We start from the raw sequence: 22,895 nt of genomic DNA, 5'->3' as shown, positions 1-22,895 counted from the left end.
CAAAACTTTGGGAAACATATGAGAATAAGTAAACTCAAGTTCAACTACAATATACATGACCTCGGTAATCCCTCCCTTTAAATGTTATGAAGAATAATCTAGACAAAACTTATTATCGGAGACAGTTTTAGTTATATTTCTGCTGAATAAGTTTAATTATGTATGCACGAGAGCAATACATGTAACAGTGTAGTGAGTATAGGACGGAATGTGTAATCTTACAAGAAGTAAACTTTGGTGTAAGTGCACAAGATGCTTCAACGAGTTAATGGACAGTGCAAAAAGTGTATATTAATTAAAATATCAGCGTCTAATTGCACATAAAGTAATATAACGCAAGTAAAGCAACGAAATATAGTATATATTATTATAGAATCTGTGAAAAGAAACAACTTTCTAAGAAAGGAGTAAGACGTATGTCGAGCACCTGACCGTCCTCGTATAAGACACGTGCTGTAAATTCAAATCCAGCGCTACAGGGTCGTTTGTAGGGCGGTTAATAGTGTTGTGTGTTATACCATTCATTTGACGAGTTCGGTGTACCTACACGCAATTTGTATTTCAAGGCATCGCCTTTGCTGAATGTGGAAAACATTTTATTCAACGTCCTCTCGTGGCACAGCGGCATGTCAGCGAACTCACACCGTGGTGGGAAGGTCACAGATAGCCCAATATGTAGCTATTTGCTTAATTCAAATAAACTCGTTCAACAATTTCACAATTTTGTGGAGATTTAACCTATAAAATGTCCGTTTTCCAAACATTTGACTGTACAATTGTATCGGGGAATCATCAGTAGGCCTAGATCGACTTCAACTAGGAATAGCATTGGTAGTGACACTGTTAAATGTAAGCTTATAAAGATATGATATACTAATATGCAAACTTCATAACTTTCTATAGATTTACAAAGAAAAAACACAACCTAAAAAGATTTTATAAGTATAAACTTTTTTTGAAACGGAGATGATATTGTTTGTGATACTTACTATTTTAATTCAAGAAAACGGTATTGGTTACCTAAATAATTTGCTCTTAATTGTATAATACGATTGTATCAGTGGATGAGTTGTATGTGATATTTGTAACTTCTGTGATGACTAATTTACACTTTAATTTTCAGGTATCGTTGAGTTACAGTGAAGCCGGTGCCTCTTTATGATTAATGTCGGATTTTCTTATTGTGATAAGAATTTTAGTCTACGACTAAATAGTTTATCGACTACTCATGTCCACGTCAAGCAAAATAATTCTTAATTGATATTGTTTCTTCTCGATTACGCTAATGACTTCTTTCCAGGCTAGCCTCACGCCCTTCAGCTCTCTCTCCTGTGCCGCGAATAAACTTCATCAATACGATACAATTAATCACTTGTATTTCATACATATCCTATACATTGTTAATTTTTACGCACACGAACGCTCTGAAAATTTCGAGATGTGAAACCTACAATATAAACAGTTGAAAATATACGTTACTGGCGAAAAGAAAATTATGCAGAATTAAGCGTAGATTTTATAATAAATGTAGTAAATCCGTTACAGTGTTACAACATCCCTGTGTGGTATGACGAGAAAAATTAGATATGTTTGGATCTCTAAAAAGAAAAAAGGTTAACATCTCGTATGTGTTTTTTACCGACGGATTAAACGTTAACAGATGGAAAATAAAAAATGAGGCAGAACACGTGCATTAACAAAAGGAAACAATGTTTTATGAAAATCTTGGCAGTGTACAAAACAACAATAAACCAGGCTCCTAAACATTTGTATTATAAACAAACAGAAATGCAGTTTACCTATATAATACATTATGAACCTAGTTCTAAGTACCTTTCTTTCTTGTATGTTATTAATAAGAATGTTAGAAGGTCAGCTAGTAGTTGGAAAACTGGTTCCAAAATGAAGTAGTAAAAATGAGGTATGGAGCATTTCGCATTTTTAATGTGAGTCTGATCCTTTACATACCTTCACTTTCTACATAATTACGTATACAATAAGCAATAAGTTTTGTTAGTGCATGTTATTCTTACCTTGTAACGTAGGCTACCATATAATAGTAAAATAATAAAAGACAGAGGATGCCCCCAAGGGAATATGCAACACAAGGAGTTAACTCGATGAAGCTTCACAAACTAACTCTGATGAACAGTACTAAACTAAATACCTGTGTTCGTATATCATGTTATTTAAGTTATGCACGAATTGGTTTACTAAATTATAAACAAAACAAAAGTTTATCTTTTCATATATCCTTAAAGCTTGTTCCTTCCTACTTGTCAGTTTGTCTTCATCTTCTGTTAGACATCCCTCATGATTTCTTCCTTTCCTTTCATTATGAGACACTCACCCATGAGGCTTTTATCTTCTTAGCTCTGATCTGTCTCTTTGGGATTGATGTTTTGAAAACTTAGGTTCTGGATTCTTCATTTATTTTTCTCGTTCTTTTATGTTTTCAGGAGATTGGTTTTCACTATGAGCATCTTTTCATTACTGTTTTTCTTTCTCCACTTCTCACTTCCATTTATTTGGTATCTAATTCCAAACTACAATACTGTTTAAGAATACTTTATATCTGGTCTGGTTTAACATGACTCTTTATCATGCCATCACTTCCTCTTTATCTTAAACTTCTCTAACATTACACTATCTAACACAAATTTTGTTCCTGGATAGTGTGTGTTATTCGTTATTGCTTATATTGTAAAAGTGGAGAAAATGGCCATTATTCCCTTCGAACTTTGCTTTTATGACGTGGATAATGAAATTTAGAAATTAAGCTATTTTTTTGACATTTTCACTCACATTAGGTCTGAATAAAACAACATATGAATCATGATTTACTTGTATTTATATTAAAGTTATGCAAAAATGAAAAAAAAATGTTTAGAATGAATAGTTTTTCGATATTTGAAACTGTAATTTAATTCACTTTTACGCATCATTCCCCAAATATTTATCCTATTATCTTTTTATTATATGCTCCCTGGTCACAAAAGCAAAGCTTGAAGAGAAAATTAGGTCTTTTCCATTTAATTTACTCATAAGCAGTTGGGAAATAACACTTTCTGCGCAGAAACAAGGAAATGAAAAATTTGTTAGATAGTGGTATTTACCACAGGGACAGCTTGAAATTATTTTCATTCAGTCTCAAAGGTGGGCATCAATGACACAGTGGAATGTTTGCAGCCTCACATTGTTAAAATCCTGATTTCGATACCTGTGTTCGGCAGAGTACAGATAGGCCATTGTATAGCTTTGTGCTTAATTCAAAACAATTCCACAAAGTGATTGATTTCGGGGAGAATATTAGCTCTTTCCAAGTGATTTTTTTGTTGTTAATAACATATTTTTATTCTTGTCAATACATGTCTATCTAATATTAACGGAGTGTTTTTTTTCTCTATATTTAACAAAAGCAGGTATATATATGTATTGTTTAGATATATATCAATTACAAATTTAAAATGAAAAGTTGTGAGTTAAAAAATGAAATGCTTTTGTGATACACAGACATGTCATGAGTTTTGTTGTTTTTTTATTATATAAAGTTTTATAAACTCAACATCTAGCTTCTATGCTTTGTTTTATTTTTCTTTAGTCTAAATATTTACTACACCCAAAGAATATTGCAGTGATATTGTATATCTACATTAAAATTATAGATTATTATATGTTTTTATAATTCACCAAATTATGTCTGCGTGTTAGTTCTAATACACCTGTACTTTAAGATTAGGACGATCTCGAAGTGACACCACTAATTTGAAAAAGAGAACACATTTACCACAGAATTCAGGCATACTTCCTTTGTACAGCTTATACCTGAAGATTTACAAGTGAATTCCTATATGGAGATCAGTGTGTTTAGTTTGATGGACTCCTCTCAAGAGCAAGAGACATCTGTGGACCTAATTATAATCCTATAAAAGTGATTGTCATTTGTGTGCAGAAGTGCGTAAGTTATATTTTCTTTTTACCATTGTTATACTATTTCATTTGTTTATGGTATTCTTGTCTTTTACATCATTAAAACCTTATCTGTTGTAGACTGTCATCAGGTTCTACTGCAAATTGCTTTATTTCTTGTTGTAAATAAAACAACTTTAATAATTTAGACTGCTTTTAATAAGAAATAATTGGAGGAGAGACTTCCTGTAGATTCAACCAATGACAGCTATAGGTTACTCACCTCTTATGCAGAATTTCTGTTTAGTGAAGGTTTAATAGTGTAAATATAAAACGATTCTGTGATATTTCTTATCTTCCAGAATTTTTCATTTCGATGATTCTAGTTTTCTCCCAGTGGCGTGCTCTGCAATGGCTGAGTTTTGTGTTTTCATGAATCCTTTACTTGCTGCACATAGATCATTAATATTTAATTTTTGATCAGTAAATAGCTTCAGAGAACCTCTGGATAAACTGTTACTTCTGTATGATGTATGTTTACTTTTCATGTCTCTAGTTTTATTCTTCGCAAGTTTTGGTTAGTCACACTGACTCGGGTATCAGAAAATGATATATGAGTCACTTTGCTGAAAAAGAAGGCCCTAACACAAAAATAAAGACCAAGCTTTTATGAATGTGTGAAGCAATAATTACAGATGTATTTGTCTCAGGTCTCATTATGAAAGCAATAATGGTACAAACTGTTTGTTGATTTTAATGAAAATTACAAGAAAACTGTTTCTTGACAATACAACATGACTACATGAAAATATTTGAGTTTCATTGTACCTATGTTATTAATATAATTGTTTCATGCTTCATAATTGTGATTGTTGTCGAGTGACGAAATCTTAGTCACGGATTGGTTTTGATGTCTTATATCTTCCTTTTTCAAAGGAATTGTTGAAACAAATAACTAATTCATTCCTTTGCAACGTACAAAAATATTACTAAAACTATTTTTAATTTGTGTACCTTCCTCGAATTTATGTTTTCTTCGTGTTAGAACAAAGCCACAGAAAGCTATCTGCTGTGATCACTGCGTGGAATCAAACATCAGATTTTAGCATTGTAAGACAGTAGACTTACTGTTATTTCACGAGGGGGACTGTATTATCACATTTATAATCATGAATAGACAAAGTTTTTGGAACCATTAATTAGAAATGACGATACTGTCATAGGGTTTTGAATTTTATCAGATAAACAATAAAATATAATGTGTGAGGATATTGCGTTAGTTTTGAAAATAGCCCCTTGCAACTACACGCTGTTAGATGAGACCTTAAATTTTATTTAATGAACTTTTTGTTCAAATTATAATAACAGTTTGTTTGTTTTTGAATTTCGCAGAAAACGTCACGATAGCTATCTGTGCTAGCCATTCATAATTTAGAAGTGTAAGACTAGAGGGAAGGTAGTTGATCATGATGAGTCGCCGCTAACATTGGGCTTTTTTTTTTACCAACGACTATTGGGATTGACCATAATATTATAACGTACCCACAGCTGAAAGGGTGAGTATGTATTGTGTGACGGGGATTCCAAACTGCAACCCTCAGATTACTTGTCGGGTACCTGAGCCACCTGGCCATACCGGGCCTACATTAAGGAAAATAGATTTACTAAACATGTGTTTCAGGAACTCACGAATTTTGCTACCACGTCATCATTTATTATTATTATTATATGGCAATGATATCTGTGACCAACTGATGATTTGCTATGGGAACTGGGTTAATATCTTATTTGTAATATGTTCCAGTTTCACTATGACAAATGTTTAGTTGAACAATGCCTTTCTCAATAGAAAAAGTTTTAGCAGACTAATGGGCAAAAGTAGCTCAGGTAGAAATGTCGTCTATGGAAGACTTTAGTTTTATTTTATACAGTTTGACTTGTGATATAGTAATTTTTTTTTGAAAAGAAACATGTTATACCATTTACATACGAAAATATTCTCAAAATATTTAGTAATATAATTTAAAAGTCTTAATTATTTTATTTGTACCAAATCATAATATACTTATTGTATAAATATAAATGTAATTAGCGTTAATAGAGAAAAAAAATATTGAAATTATTGATGTGTAGCAAAATGAAAATATGGCAGTTATACAAAGTTTCGTCTGGTGCATATATCTGAACGAAATATTGGTTACACTATATTAAAACTATTTGAAATATGTATTTCAGCAACTTACTTGACCCTCATAGATGTTATAATGTCATGACAAGATAGCTGATAACAAAACTACATTTAAAACCTTGTGTGATGTTCGTAAGCTATGTGTTGTTGTGGTACTTTTAGTTATTTCTATAATTATCCGTACCTGAAAATTCGAAATATATTTAACGGTGTTACTACTCTAACCTTAGACTTGTAGTCTGGCATGCTGACTACTAGACATTATCTGGCCCAACTCACCAAGGACGCAGTACTTTTGAGATATTTTGGTGTGGTATCGTAAATTTGAAACCTACTATGATTTATATAATATTACTGTATGATATAAATTATTTATGTATAGAAACTTATATCAAATATATCAGTCTTTTTCACAAATAAATACGAAAGAAAAAAGAAGAAAATACACAAATAAATTAAAAATGAAACACATTAATATTTCTATCAGCATCTCAGCAGATAAACATCTATTTTTTAGTCTTGCTTACAACTTAAGTTATTAGTTTATCATTAAATACTTCAATTATGTTCTATTCTGAAACCTTTATGTAAATTGTGAGTATAGAATATACGTAATGTCAATGTACTACATTTTACTCTCACGGATGTATTTGTAAATAACTATTCAAACCTGTAATACTTATGACGTGCTATATATAACAAAGGAAAGTTTCCACAAGAAAAGAAACTGCAGTTCGAGTCATGTGATCTAACTGTATTGATGTTGGTGCCTCTGTTTAGTGTAATCGTTCTGTTATTGGCTTTAACCAAACGCAATTTGGCCAATCCGCAAAAAGTGAATAATCAATTTAATTTTACGGTAGTTGAAACTACTGGCTGAAAGCTTTTAATGAATGATATAAAAGTGGCCTTATAAACTGCAAATCTCTATTAAAAAGCAAAACTTTTAAGATGAGAGCTCTGTTTGTGCTCTTAACCCTGACGTCGACGAAAGGCAACGTGATCGATATAGGTTCACATATAATATGTAGTAAGTTCGTTTCCAAATTTATTGATGTATAAAATGTTAAATAATGGAACTGTTGGAATATTTTTTTCATCTCCGTACTTGAGCAATTAAAAATAATGCAACAAAAATCTTGAGTGAAAAATTAAAGTTTTACCATACACGTAACTGTACTTTACACTATGTCGAGAGTTAATTTGAAAAATTTCAATAATCTATAATAAGTTTGTTATAGGACAAGTTCTTCCTTTTGTTATTTAATAAAATGTTTTTATGAAAGCTGGTTCGTCACATCAGAAAAATATCCTCTTTAGTTGAATGAATATTTTCTCTTTCTATCTAATTTTCACGCGGAGATAAACGAAGAAAACCCTGAAAAAGTGAATGACCTGAGAGAATACATGGAATCAATTTTCAAGAAAAAGTCTGACTGGGTTCATGTTTGTAGTATTATGAATAACCTTGATTCGATAATTCACTGTAATTTGGTAAACATCGTGTTCATAACGTAAATATGCTTATTTTAGAAAGAAATTTCAAATGTTAAAAATGTAATTTTAATTTAATTATCTGTTTCTTAGTTATGGATTCGAACTTTACATTTGCATGAAGAATGTTACATATCTCCAGTTTCAAAGCAGTAAATATATATATAAAAATAAGCCATTCGAAATAAAATTGAATTTATATTTAGGTTAATTTGATCCATAAAATTTATTCTAAAAGTCAGTGTTCCTTGGTGGATCAGCGAGTTGGATCATGGATTTTAGGCTAAAATATGTCGTGCAATTTCCCACAGTGAGGTCCATAGGCACAGTCGAATATCTGGGGACTCACATCACTAGAAATCGGATTTCGATACATTTGGTGGCACAGCCCAGAGAGCACAATATGTTGCTTTCAGCTTAATTACAAGGCCCGGCATGGCCAAGCGTGATAAGGCGTGCGACTCGTAATCTGGGGATCGGAGGTTCGCATCCCCGTCGCGCCACACATGCTCGACTTTTCAGCAGTATGGGCATTATAATTTGACGGTCAATACCACTATTCGTTGGTAAAAGAGCAGCTCAAGAGTTGGCGGTGGGTGGTGATGACTAGCTGCCTTCCCTCTAGTCTTACACTGCTGAATTAAGGACGGCTAGCACAAATAGCCCTCGAGTAGCTTTGTGCGAAATTCCAAAACCAAAAAACAAAACAAACTCTCCTTTAGGCTCAGGTTCAGGCCTATGAGCAACGTAGTTTATGGACCTGGAAGAAGTACACTAAATTTTTGTTACTTATTCTGGGGAAAAAATAATCTCTTTAACGCCGGGAATTGCAGTATGTAATTAAATGTTATGAAAAACAAAAGTTGTATAATGTAATATACGTGTTAATATGTGTTAAATTTCCTCTGCTATCGTGCTGTTCAAGATGAAAGCACCTCGCTTGGTCCAGAACGTAACGTTTGAATTGATGTTTCGTCTTGTCTGCCGTTCGACTATTTAGACTACGGACTCCGGTCTGGGCTAATTCCCTAGTGCCGCTTTAGTATCAACTGGCATTTTCATATCCCCTCCCCACCTCATTTTATCTCCTTAAACAAACCAAATTAAAACAAAGGAAAACTCCCACCTAAAGATAAATAATCTTCCATGAGCGGGGACGAAGAGGAACTACAACGTTTCTGAACACCCTTGTTGGGGAGAGATTTTTTCAGACTTCTCTCTCTCTAAACTTAGCCCCTGCCAAGATTTAATTCTTTCATTACACACAATAACCCACAATGAATTCTGAGGCATTTGGAATTATAAATCCCAGGCACTCCGCGGCCCTGATCACGAGACGTTTAACAGATTCTCGCGGGGTTAGTCTGCTGTTTGCTTCTTTTCGGACTATGAGCTCTGGAATTGTCCGCTTCTTCTTTCCCGCCTTTGTCTCGCTCAGCGTTCTCACTCGACGTTTTCATTTTGCCTCACCTCATTTCATCGTCTTAAACAAGCCAAATAAAAATAAAGAAATCCCACGTACAGATAAATAATCTTCCATGAGCGGGGACGAAGAGGAAGTACAACATTCCTGATCAACCCTGTTGGGGAGAAAATTTCTCAGGCTTCTCTCTTTCTAAACTAACCTCCTGCCAAGGTTTGGTTCGTTCGTACACATACTGACTTGAATACGATAGGCGGAAAACTTTCGAAACGTCGTCCACTACACTTGTGTCTCCACAACAGGAACTTGCCGAACATTCTACAGTTTCATCATAATTACTCTGCCTACACAATATATCAAAGAATGAAACAAAGTTATTGAAATAAATATTTCATATTAAAGCCGATACACTAAAGAGAAGTTAGCGACTTGGTGAAATTCACTGTTAACTTGTGAGCAAAAATTACAGAATATAGTGGAAATAAACATCACACATAAACGCACACACTCGATCCCTACAGCTGAAAGGCCGAGCACGTTTGGGAACTGTGGAACATACATTCCATGATATTGAATGTTTATCGGTAGTAGAATGTTCCCTCTAGTTAAGGTAGCTAGCTAGTCATCACCACCCACCCCAACTCTTGGGCTACTATTTCAACAACGAATAGTGGGATTGACTGTACCATTATAATGTCTTGCTCAGGGGGAGGAACATGTTTGGTGTGATGGGGATTTAAATCCGCGAACCTGAGATAGGAGAAGCGAGTGCCCTAACCACCCGGCCATGCTGGGTCAATATGATATGATCAACCGAAACTCATGTTGTTTGAAATTAAAATACAAACCTACTTTTAACATCTATACATCGTGACAATGTTCTAAGAAAGAACTTGAAAATAAATATTGATGTTGTCGATTTTTAATCTTTGCTGTTTAGCCTGTGTACTATATAAGATACCTTCTAGGTTTAAAGTTACACATTATTTGTGAACTGTGATGTCTGTTATCCAATCAATTGAGTAACAGTTGAATGTTTAAAATGTCTTCTAGAAGATGTATCGCAATTAATTAAAATAAATATTAGCTATAAATTTTAATATCTTAAAATATTGTGATAACTTTCTTCTTCATGTCATTCTCAAACACAACATTATTCTTTAAAGAATTTAACTGTAGATGATCAAACATCCAATCTAAACGACTGAAACTTTGTAGACACTAGTTATTCACTTGTAAATATAGAAGTAAATATCAGTAATAGTGTTATAAATATTAAACAGATATGTGTTACCGGCGGTTGATATAACAGGTCTTTATCTCTCTCTCTTGACACTTATTACCAAATGACTTTAAAATTTAATTTGCTGCAAATATTGTTATATATTTGTGCCACAGGTCGTCGTCGTGACCATCCCTCGAGGTTCAAAATGAGGGTTTACCAAGTTCATACATGGGTCCGGAGAGGGCTAATGAAGCCAATCCTTTCTGCATAGGTTTTCTGGCAGTGAGAGCAGGTCAGATCAGAGGTAAGGAGAAGTTTCAGCAGTACCTGGGGTTATTTCCTCTTCTCTCGCTTCTCTTCAAAATGTTGCCTTCTTGATGGGTAAAAGATCTCCAGGTGGTTTGGTCGTGAGCGGGAGTTTCCCAGTTGTTAACATCGATGTTGACAGGGATCGCTAGGTGCATAAAAGAGAATGGACTAGGTCCCATATGGGTAGGAATTTTAGGCGTTTCAATACCACATCGATCATGGTTTTGTATTTTAATTTCTCATGTCACCGACTGGGTATTAGGGACACGGGCACCCATATGTCAAAACCTAACGACACCTCTGCTTGACACTAACTGTCATCTACAACTGTTACGTAAATATTTTTAATTCAGACTTTCTCAAAGTCTCTGTGAAGGATTTATAATACACTTTGACCATGAATGGAATTATCATTTGTTTTTCAACAAAATTTCCTTAGGCTATAAAAATATAGAGTGAACCTTAAGTTAATTCATGTTCTAATAATAATTTTAGTGTTATGATCTGACTACTTACTGCTGATACACCGAGAAGTTTCTCGTTGAAAACCAAACCTTGAAATGTCACCAATAAATGATTTTATAAATATATGACAATTCCTTGTTGAGTTGACAGAAACTGTTACTTGTTACTCTGAGTCTCGCAGATTACCTCATTAACAGAAATTAAATATAAAATCTCCGATATAACAAGTATACCTATTAATGTATTTTATTTTAACAAAATGAATTTTTTATTTATTTCCGATTCTTTATTTACTTTAACCATATTTTAAAATATTTTTCAAGAAAACTTAGTGGTATTACATAACGAGAAAAATCTGGTTATTTTCAGCTAGATTCATGTGACGAGAAACTCAGCTCAAATGAAAATGTTTTCTGAAGACGGCTGATAATGTTTCTAGAACTTTAACTGAAATAAAGTACAGAACAACGTTTCCACCTTTTTATGTGATCTAAAGGTTATAAATTTATCTATTTACAGTCTTTCTCGGTATAGGAAAAAAAAAAGAATTAATTTACGAAACATCCATAACACTAGACTATGTGAAGCGTCCGAAGTTAATGGTATTGGATATAAAAAAGAGTGACGCTATTTCTTTATCTTTATATATTGCAGTAGCTATCTATATATGTGTATATACATGTGTGTATTTGAGTAGTTTTATTACATTTACAAAAAAGTAAAACAATTCATTCTCTATTTTTTAAAGACGAAAAGCTTGGAAATGATTAAAAAATATGTCGTTATTTAAATAATTCGCAAAAAGTAACATAAATAATTGTACAAAGATGATAGCCCGATAATTTTACTATTTTCTTGTTGGACATAGGTACGTTTGTTGATTTACAGCAGTAAAATACGGGATTCGATTTCCTACCTTGTGCACAAGAGATACTCAATGAGGCTTCAACTGATAATAAAATTCATTATTTTAATAAATATTGCCTTCCAGTGTGAAATGTGTTCTCTCTATTTTATTATTACTATTTGGAGACTGTAACTGAGTAAAATATTCTTCAAATGATTTATATTTGCTGAATTTGTGTAGCTTTGAACTTGTCTATACAATTTATCAATTCTCTAACGATATTTCATATTACAAAATTAAAGAACGAATATTTAAATGAATTAAAATTTCTTTGATGAATAACAGGACAATATCCGTCACAACGACCATTTGGCACGAATGCGCTCTGTTGCAATATTTTTTTCTTAGACATTTTGGAACATTCGCATTCCATCTTCAGCAAGCAATATTGAACACGGTACATTATTAGATACAAGCATATAAAGTTTAAACACTGTAAAAGTAATTAAAATACAGCCCAAGGGTGTGAAATAAATTAAGAAACAATGCAACGATATTATACAAATATTTAGAACAGACTTAACTGTAGTCAAATTTTGTTAATATTGGAAACTGTAAGTTAGGTTAGTCCTTATCTTAGAAGTTTTAATTTATAATATTTTTAAACTCACATTTTGTTCCAGTATATAAACATGCAATTAACAAAGATTTTACTCATATTAAGTAACATTTGTGAGTTGTTTAAAGCAACTTTCAAACTCTTTCGTTACAGCTGTCATTATATATAGATATTCTAGAATGTTCAATAATATTGTAAATAATTCTAAGAGATTCTAGGTTATTCTGAGATGTTTTAGCATACTTATATAAGGTGAAAAGAATTACTGATGTTGTTCGGATTTAGGACAAATTATAGAGAAATTTTATTTATTTATAACTAATATAGAAATTAAGATAAAATTTATTAGCTTTGAGATATTTTATTCTATTGACTGATACATTTTGGTATTTTATACTGAAAACGAAAGCGTATAGTTTTATATCGACACAAATTGGCTTAAAACATAATTAATATTTGTTAGCATAGAAATTGTCTGTTAGCAATGACTGTTTCTAAAACCTATTTTACCCTAACATTTTGAAGCAAAACACCTTGCATGTGGTCTTAGGGATTAATATTGTTATACTTTCAAATAGTTTCCTGCAATTTCATAATGACATGAGTTTCCTAACTCAAATGTAAGAAAACATGTTTGTACATTTTAAGAAGTCATTTGATATAACTACTGAAATCAGAGGCTTTCAAAAGTAAAAGAAATTTGTAGCATTTGATAAAGATTCGAATATAGAGTATAGGACAGATGTGCTACAAATATTACTGTAAGAAACAAATGGAAGTTAATTACTCAATAGCAAAAACTATACAATTGAAAAAGTAGTATAACAACAGTTGACTTGTAGAAGTACTGATGGCCAAATGTTAAAGTGAGGTTTTTGTTATTAAATACTCTGAGCTGTGCGATATATCGAATAATTATTGAAACTTTTGATAACTTGTACTTTCAAATATTTTAAAATGTCGTATTTTCCTGTTTTAATGAAGTGGTTAAGACCTTCGTTGTCTCTTAAAGAAGAAATAAAGTTAATTTATTTATTTCAAATGAGAAAATAGTTTGCAAGGGATAATATAAAAAAGCTTACCTAAATTCAAAAACCTCATAATTTACTAAATCATACTCTGATGTGCCAGTAGTAACTTTAGTGATTAACTATTTTAAAATATGCGGTTGGATTACCCATGGTGGACAAAACAATGAGTGTGAAACTATTTGAACATAACAACGTCTAAGTATCGCCATCTATTGCGCAATGTGTTCTATCTTTTTTCTTTTATACAGGGCCAGCTCAAATTTTGGAATCGACATTTTCCAATCATTTATTTTTTCATCGCAAATTTGGTAATCAGCAACTGCACTGCCTCACGACATCGCTAATGTCGCGCGCGAAACCACTGCCAAGGACTACGCCCATTTTGTAACGTCAGTTTGGTTTAGATGTGTGTTATTGAGTATGCGCTTGCAAACCTTTTTGTTGTGCAACTTAAATGTTTAAGTATATTTTGTTTTTAATCACATAATATGGATAAGTGGATAATTAAAAAACGAAAGAATCCAGATGATGGTGAAAATAAAAACAATTTAATTGATTTTGGCATTACTGCCGTTAAGAGAATGACACGTGACTGGAAAAACATGAAACGATAATTTAATGAAAGTTGGAAGTTGAAATTTGCAGTGATTGAAGGAAATAATAAGCCAGTGTGTATTTTGTGTAGTAAAGACATAAGCAATATTTTGACAATTTTTATAACAAATTTCATGGAAAATTTCCATTTGATAGCAAATATCATATCAATGAAATTAGCCGTCTGAAAGCACAACTTCACGAACAAAAGGGAGACTGAAAAATAATTTTATCATCGATAGAACTTGTTACTTTAGTTAGTTGTAAAGTAGCTTGGATTCTAGTTCAAAAAACGAAATCATTTCCTGTGCTAAACTTGTAACAGAAATATTTATTTTAGTCATTGAAAATCTGTTGGAGAATTATGTTTCAAAAATAAAAGATTATATTCTTCAAAACGTAAATGATTTGCAATTAACTCGAGGAACATAGAGTAGAACGGTAGAGTTAGGAAAAAACATGGAAAATCAGTTGTTTGAACAACTAAAAGACTTTATATTTTTCTTCGGCTTTAGATAAGTCAACAGATGTCAGTGACACTGCACGATTGATATTTAGGGTTTGATATGGAACTTCAGATCTTCAAGAAAGGGGAAAAAAAATGCTTGGTCTTTGTGGATTATGAGATCGAAAATGTGAAAAAACATCTTTGAAAAATGTCTTTAAATTTCAAAAAATTCAATCTGAATTTAAAAAAAACTGGCTTCTGGAACAACAGAGGGTACTCTCGCTATGACTGGGGCGAAATTAGGATTTCTTTCTCTTTTGAAGCAGCATTTAATTGAAAATAATGTTAAGTCTACACTACCATCTTTCCATTGCATTTTGTATCTGCAGTATCTATGTGCTCAGCTGTCTAAAAAGTGACGAATTGAAAATTTTGATGGACATTGTTGTAAAAAATGTGAGTTATATTAGGAGTGTAAGCACTCTCATCCATCGACAGTTTATTGAGTCTTTGAAGAAAAGCAGTGAATGTGCTGTTGATGATCTTACTGATTTTGCCAAAATTTCTACGCTACATTTTCTCATATCTAGATACAGATCTCGGCTAACTGACAAATTTAGAGGCAGAGCTAAGATGCTCATTGAGCATAGATATAAAGCAAAATTTCACGAAACTTCTTGATGAAATTCCACATCAATTTTCACATTGAAGGTTAGTTAAAATGCAATTATTTTGATTAAACTAACATCTTTTAATTTTATTTTATTAGTGTAGCCAACGTTGTTTTCATTAGCCTCAGTCTAGCGCTATAATAAAACTCGATAATTTTAATGTTCTCTGTTTCTTAGATTTGTGGATTAGAAATCAGAACCTGAATAAAAGTTTCTAATTATTTGAAAACATTTTCCACAAATATAAATTTCAAATTAACACTTTAAATGATACATTTGTACAATTTCTAATCAAAACATTTTGAATAAAGAATACATACAATTGTTTTTTGTTTTATTTCGCACAAAGCTACTCGAGAGCTATCTGCGCTAGGCGTCCCAAATTCAGCAGTGTGAGACGAGAGAGACGACAGCTAGTCATCACCATTCACTGCCAACTCTTTGACTGCTTTTTACCAACCAGTAATGGGATTGACCGTCACATTATAACGCTTTCATGGCTAAAACGACACTAGGTTTGATGCGACGGGGATTCGAACCCTCGACGCTCAGATTAAGAATCGAACTCCCTAACTCACCAGGCCGCGCCAGGCCAACATGTACAAACTAACTTCATTTATATTTTATGCAGCAACTGTATCAGTTAACATTAACAATGTTCATTTTCAGTGTTCATCGAAAAGAAACAAATTAAAAGTTGTCTTTGGTGTCCAAAAATATAGGACTTCCAATGTCTCATAATAATTTATCTAAGCTGTAGTGAACTAGAAAGTTTATACATTTTCTGGAATGTATACTTATAAGAGTTAGAAGTGTAAATACCCTTTTGTCGAATAATACTGGGTCCTGTTTCATTGTTCAACTTGTAACAGTAAGTAAGAAATATATGACTAGGTATTGCATTTTCATTTTATAAGGCGAAAAGCTATACTGATTGTTATGCGTTTTAAAGGTCGCTGGTATGGACATTAAAACTTTAATTAAAAGAAAGTACAGAACAAGGTTCGACTGACTTGAATGTTTTTATAGCCATAACAGGCGTCTTTACTTTGCGTGTGTTTCTCGTCATCATGAATTTGATGTATTTTGGTGTTAGTTTCATTTAAAAATACATTTTGATAAAATTAAAAAGTTTCAGATGTACGAAATTAAAACAGTAAAGAAATTTAACAACTCAATTCTAGTGAAATATTGATTTTTAGTTATTTGTTTCAAGTGTAATTACTTTATCAGACTATATAAAAAAATGCCGATTTCTGTTTTGTGTATTTTGTCCTTCTTAAAAACAAAATCCAAAGTGGAAAACTTAATAAATAACCAGAAAGGTTCATAATATTAACAAATTTGGAAAATAATAGAATCTGTAAAGCACTAGTGCGTGTTAAACAGGAAATGAATATGAACACAAAATAAAAAGAATTAATTAATAAATAGATTCACATAATATATTTAAATTTGAGAGTATTTTCCAAATAAACAGAAACTTTTGATGCATAAATAATTAATTAATCAAGAATTAAAGTTCTAATTCTTGATTTTAGATGTTATTTTAAATAATAATGTTTATACACATTTCAACAAAGATAGGGGTTCAAGATCAGAGATAGTTGTTTAAGTATTGCTAACATGTTGAAATATTTTATCAACTTGCGTTCTTGGAAAGAGAGTAAATTCTGTATCCTCACGGACTCCTACAAATTTCTCATTTTGTTGAAGGTACTCCTGTTGACGTTGACGTTCGTATTGTAATTGATGTTCCTCTCATTGGTATAATAGTAGATGTCGTTGGCATTGCTGTTGACGTTGTTGTTAATATTGTAATTGCTGTTGGAATTGCTTTTAACATCATGCATGTACAAATAAATTGGACGTAATTTTATTAAAAGATATTACAATATTAAAAATTTAGTGTATTGGGTAGTGAATAATTTATTGTAAATTTCGCCATATGCGCCATTTCTGAGACACGGTCCAACCAAGACTACTTTAGACTGTTTTATGAGATAGTTGTGTTGTGTTCTGCTTCGTATCAATTACGTCTTATATTTACAACTTACAATTGTATATCTAGTTTTCCAATAGGTCAGCAACAGTTTATTTTGTATACTCTTCAGATTAATTGAATTCATTTTATTTCTTAACTACATGTTTATTTGTCACTCAGTCAGTTGTTAGATGAGCAATAAAATTATAATTAATTAATGAAAAATAAGTAATCACACTAGCACAAACGCCTATTCTCTCTGGTTTTCCATCAAAAATACTTCGGATGTACTCTTTTATCTCATTCAAATATTTACGCTTCTCTGCATAAAAGACAAGCATATTTAATTTAGGTGGAGATCATACAGGGTGTCCATAAATTATTTACTCCATTATAGGCCTTTATAAATTCTTCATTATAGGAGCTATTTAAAACGGTTTACGGGATTTAATAACATAAATCAAGAAATTTTCTTCTTTATTTCCCAGAAATTTCACTGGGAGCACAATGGTGACAGTGAAGGAGAAAGCGATGTATGTCCTGTGGAAGTTGGAAGCCAATTTACCTGGATATGCTTAAAGCGTATGCTGCACATCCGCTTAAGGATATGCAGCCCCATGTGCTCTTTCAGCAAGATTGGCACGGCATACTGGTGATTAGATGTGCGCAGATTCCTCAATGAAAAGTTCCCTTGTATCTCATAACGGCTGGTATGAGTATTAACACTTTTGTAACAAAGGCGATAACCTGAGATGACCAAGGAAGATCGAAACGTTGTTCTTTACTTATCAATAACAGTGATAAAACTCATACAAGTTGTTCCAAGATACGTTTTTATATCAAATGGGTTTCTTGTCATCAAGAAAAATTCCCTTCTTGTTGGATTGGGCGAGTTAGACCTATTTGATGGCCGACTCGTTCTCAGGATACATCTGGATTGTTTTTAGTCGGGCTATATAAAGGAAAGTGTATGCAAAGAAGGTTAATAGCGCCACAGAATTAAGACACCGGATTGAAGATGCATTGGTTTCTAACACGCAAGACATGCTTCTCAATGTTTGGAACGAAATCATTTACAGCCTTGATGTTCTGCGTGCAACCAATGGGGCTCACGTAGAAATTTACTAAATTACAGAATGAATTGTGATACTTCAATTAATTAAAATAAAAAAAAAATCTTGATTTGTGTTTTTAATTGCCGCAAATCGTTTTGAGTTTGTTTGTTTTGGAATTTCGCACAAAGCTACTCGAAGGCTATGTGTGCTAGCCGTTTCTAATTTAGCAGTGTAAGACTAGAGGGAAGGCAGGTAGTCATCAACACCCACCACCAACTCTTAGGCTTCTTTTACCAACGAAAAGTGGGATTGACCGTAAAATTATAACGCCCCCACGGCTGGGAGGGCGAGCATGTTTAGCGCGACGCGGGCCCGAACCCGCGATCCTCGGATTACGAGTCGCGCGCCTTACGCGCTTGGCCACGCCGGGCCATCGTTTTAAGAGAGTTTATATAAGAGAGAGTTCATAAAGGCTTATAAAGGGGTGAACAACTACTAAATGAAAGTAAGAAGGCACTTGGAAAAACTGAGCACGAAACACAACATTCCAGTAAACAAATTTATTCATTTATTCATTATACATAGTCCATGCTATGTGAAAACTGCACTAACAAAAACAACACTAACATAATTAATAAAATACAATGCCACAAGGGCCACGACTTCAATATTTATGAAACAAATAAAAAAATGGAAACTAGATTCAACGAGTACAAAAAAAACAAACTTTACACCTTTTTGAATACTGCAAATCAAATAAACACAACATAACCAGAGAAAACACCCAAATATTAAGTGGGGAAAGAAATATAAACAAACGCAAAATCAAAGAAGCGCTACTTATAAAGGAACTAAAACCAAAATTAAACCAGTATAAAGGATCATCTTTATACCTGTACTAATTAATAAACTAACATCCACCTGCAAGACATGTGTCCGGCAATGGTCACTTTCAAACTCTTTCTTAACCTGAAGATCACTCAGAAAGGTCGAAACCCTGTTCTCTCCCTATCAAAAGGTGTTAATACCCATACCAGCCGTTCTGAGATACATTGGTCTTAGATAGGTCTGAAACACGGGGTTTTCAGCATTCACACTTACTGCCTGGCAACTGGAGGCATCGATTATAGATTGTTAGATGAAATATTATTGAACTAGAACATAGATTTACCAAATATGGATCTGTTCCTTATCTAAAAATAATAATATGTGTAACACAGAACATACAAAATGTATTAAGAAAACCAACCTGGTGACAACAAAACTATAAACATTTATTTTTTTAAATTTTTGGCCACTGATTTTCAAATGGTTGGATCACACTGTTTAACTAATGAGCAAATTCCTTGTTTATCGACATCCACCTTTCCGATGAAATGTGATTACTGTTTAATGTGCTTAGCTAAGTGAAATACACATCGAAACTGCAGGCTAACATTTTACAGACCTCAAGTAGTTTGGTAATATTTTTATTTAGTGTAATGTTTGTAAGAGCTACACTTCCTTCACAGTTAGAGAAACTTTTGTATTAGGTTTGCGAATATCATTGCATCACATGAACAGTTTCAAACATATAGCAAAAAATGTTTATCTTCAGAAATAAAGTATTTTCTAGTAATAAAAACACTAAAATTCATCCAAAATGGAAGCGATTTGCGAGTTGAAATCCACAATTCATCCTAACAGTGCTTTCGCCCATACGGTACGATAGAGTTCTTCCATATCAATCAAAGGCAATTTAATAACGTCATATTTAGGTGATACTAAAAAAAGTAAAATTTTTAAGCACATACTGGAGCACTTCCATGGACCGAACACCTTTGATATATATATTGCCAATAATACATAAAATATAATACTTTGTCATAGAATTATACAACTTAAGAATCATGACACTATGTAACAAGATTCAATAAAAATATCACCTTGTGATCATAAAATTATATCGCACATAATAGCAAATGTTATCTTTGTGGTAAAGGCCAAACAGAATCACTAATCGCACAATAAGGGAACAAGAGGAATGTTCTGATTAAGTTTTATAAACAGATATATCTCGTAATGTTGTCATCACTTGTCTTTTTGACACCAAAATGACCTCTAATATGATGTACACGGGCAACTTATGTACACGGGCAATATGTCAGTTCAGTCCTCTGAAGTTGGCATATCTGATGGTCTCTATTTTCTCATGAGCGCATCATTTTTGAAAAAAGTAACATTCTCCAGTTCATTCTTTGGTGTGTGTGTGTGTGTTGTTATAGCAAAGCCACATTGGGCTACCTGCTGAATCCACCGATTGGAATCCAATGCCTGATTTTAACGTTGTAAATCCGACGACTTACAGCTGTACTAGCACGGGACTTCATTCTGTGAACATGCATTTTTAGAAAGTGAAGTGATCTGTGCATTCTCTTCTCGCAATCTTCTATCAAGCGAAACTTCATCAGGTGTACTAGATCCCTCACGTCCATCATTTTCACTCACCAAGGAATTGTCAGTACGACAATTATTCACAAGGTTTCCGAGAGATCCAACAAATGTCAAACACAAATCTGTAGTTTCGACTGGTGAGCATGTTTGTTTCCTTGCTTAACCTCTAAGCCTGAGCTCGAGTCAGAGTACAAGAGGGAAACATATTGGGATACCCCTCAGCAACAACGTCATCCTTAGGTGAAACAGTGATCGGCCATTTTCGTCTCGGCAAAACCTTTTTTCTTAACCAAATCGTTATCTATCAATTATAATACATCCTTTGTTTGTAGAGTAGGTCTTACTCCAACCACAACTGCTCCCTAAACTATATCTCATGTTAAGTGAATGTTATTAAGAAGAGCATTAATAACGTCACCCTCAATACCCTAACAAATAACACACTGACCAGTGGCAGAACTCGATTCTAAAGACAGTATACTTCTAACAACAATGATTGAGTTGTTCCAATATCATATAGAATACATAGAAATGAGATTAACAGTGTGATGATTTGTCACAGACAGAGAAACAACAGACATAAAAGCGTATATTCTTCCTTAACTACAACAACATCTATATTAGTGGTAAAATCAACAACATCGTGTGATCTGGTGAAACTACTTCCATATGTGGACACATATGCACTGCATATTGTCTCATTTTCTTTTTATCACCAACAACTGGACATAACATGACCAGGCTTTTCACCAAAAAAAAGACAGACAGAAATTGATAATCTTGATGAACTTTTATCATGACCAAAGTTAATTTATTGAAGTTAAACAGTTTGTAATTTTGAAACCTATAACGTTCCTGGCAAAAATATCTGTAGTTCTCCTATTAATAAGCTTTAATCACAGTTACAGATTTCGGGGTTTATAATAATACTAACTAGCAAACTAACAATATATTGTTACTCGGCGCGTCTGGTTTTCAGCGCTTAAGCAAGGTTCTAGAAAAGTCAGCTGAAGCAACAATACTGTCATTTACACACACATATATATTTTATTTTGAAGCACATGGGTAGGGTGATTATCATTTAAACACTTTATCTCCTGCAGCATGTGAAACAAAGTAATTATATATTAAATAGAAAACTATGTTACGCAAAACTGCCATATATTTTGAACACTTTTCTTCCCTCACAAATTTTCGTTATCATCTTCGTGAACTTCTATTATTTTGAACAAGTTAACATTACATGCTACTGCATTAGATTAATTAATAATAATATAGGGCAATTTCAAACGCCTCGCGCTAGTACAGTAATATGTTTGCGAGTCTACAACGCTATATTGAGGGGTTCGATTCCCCTCGGTTGGCTCAGCAGAGGGCCACATTTAGCTTTGGTATAAGAAAATCCACAATCGAATTTAAATTAATGGATGAAAGCTATTGCGTGAATGGTATAAAAATGTTTTTTTTCTAACGTGAACTTTTCATGAAAACAACAAAATCATCTTCATGTTTGTAGCTCTGGTTGTGCTGGTAATACTAACGTCGATAAAAATCGACCCTGTAAATAGAGAAGGTTGGGAAAGGTTGAACAAAAATTTCATTTTCTAACTTTAATAATTTATAATATATTAATCCATTCGTATTTTTAAAATAAATATTCTATTTTCATATTTGTATCTACTGAATAGAAAATTTTGCATTAGGACATTATTAAAGCAAACAACGTTGCTATTACAGAAAAACAAATCGAAATTGTCCCATCTGTACTATACAATTTTCAGTGGTTCTACAACGTTTAGAGTCAATTATGAAAATGGAATAGGCATCGTTCATCGGGATTTAGCCCCCCACTAGTACAGCGGTATGTCTACGGATTTACAACGCTAACATCAGGGGCTCGATTACACTCGTTTGGCACATCAAATAGCTCAATGTGGCTTTGCTATAAGAAAAACACACTCATCGGGACTGTACATCACTTTTGGAATTATTTCAATAAGCTATACATTTTTATACAGAACAATACTTTATGATTTATTAAATAAGTAAAATAACATAACTTATTTTATTTATTATTACTTTCTTACGTAAGCTGGTTCATAAAGTGAGAAATAAATATTCTCTTTATGTAAATCAAACATGTTTGTCTTTCACGCATACATATATCGAAACAATCCTGAAAACCTGAATGAGATAAAAG

At 32.9% G+C, this 22,895-nt stretch overlaps 1 long non-coding RNA gene across 1 annotated transcript; it reads left to right on the top strand.

The window, feature by feature from the left end:
• Positions 1-7,041: 7,041 nt before the first annotated feature.
• LOC143227094 (uncharacterized) lies at positions 7,042-11,963 on the top strand. The gene is made up of 3 exons (XR_013014871.1): positions 7,042-7,127; positions 10,413-10,543; positions 11,882-11,963. It is a non-coding gene; the product is annotated as an uncharacterized LOC143227094 (long non-coding RNA).
• Positions 11,964-22,895: the final 10,932 nt, after the last annotated feature.

The sequence above is a fragment of the Tachypleus tridentatus genome, chromosome 9 (assembly GCF_004210375.1).
Source record: "Tachypleus tridentatus isolate NWPU-2018 chromosome 9, ASM421037v1, whole genome shotgun sequence".
Taxonomy (NCBI): Eukaryota; Metazoa; Arthropoda; class Merostomata; order Xiphosura; family Limulidae; genus Tachypleus; species Tachypleus tridentatus.
Note: the sequence above shows the minus strand (reverse complement) of the source record. Positions and strands in the feature narration are given on the sequence as shown.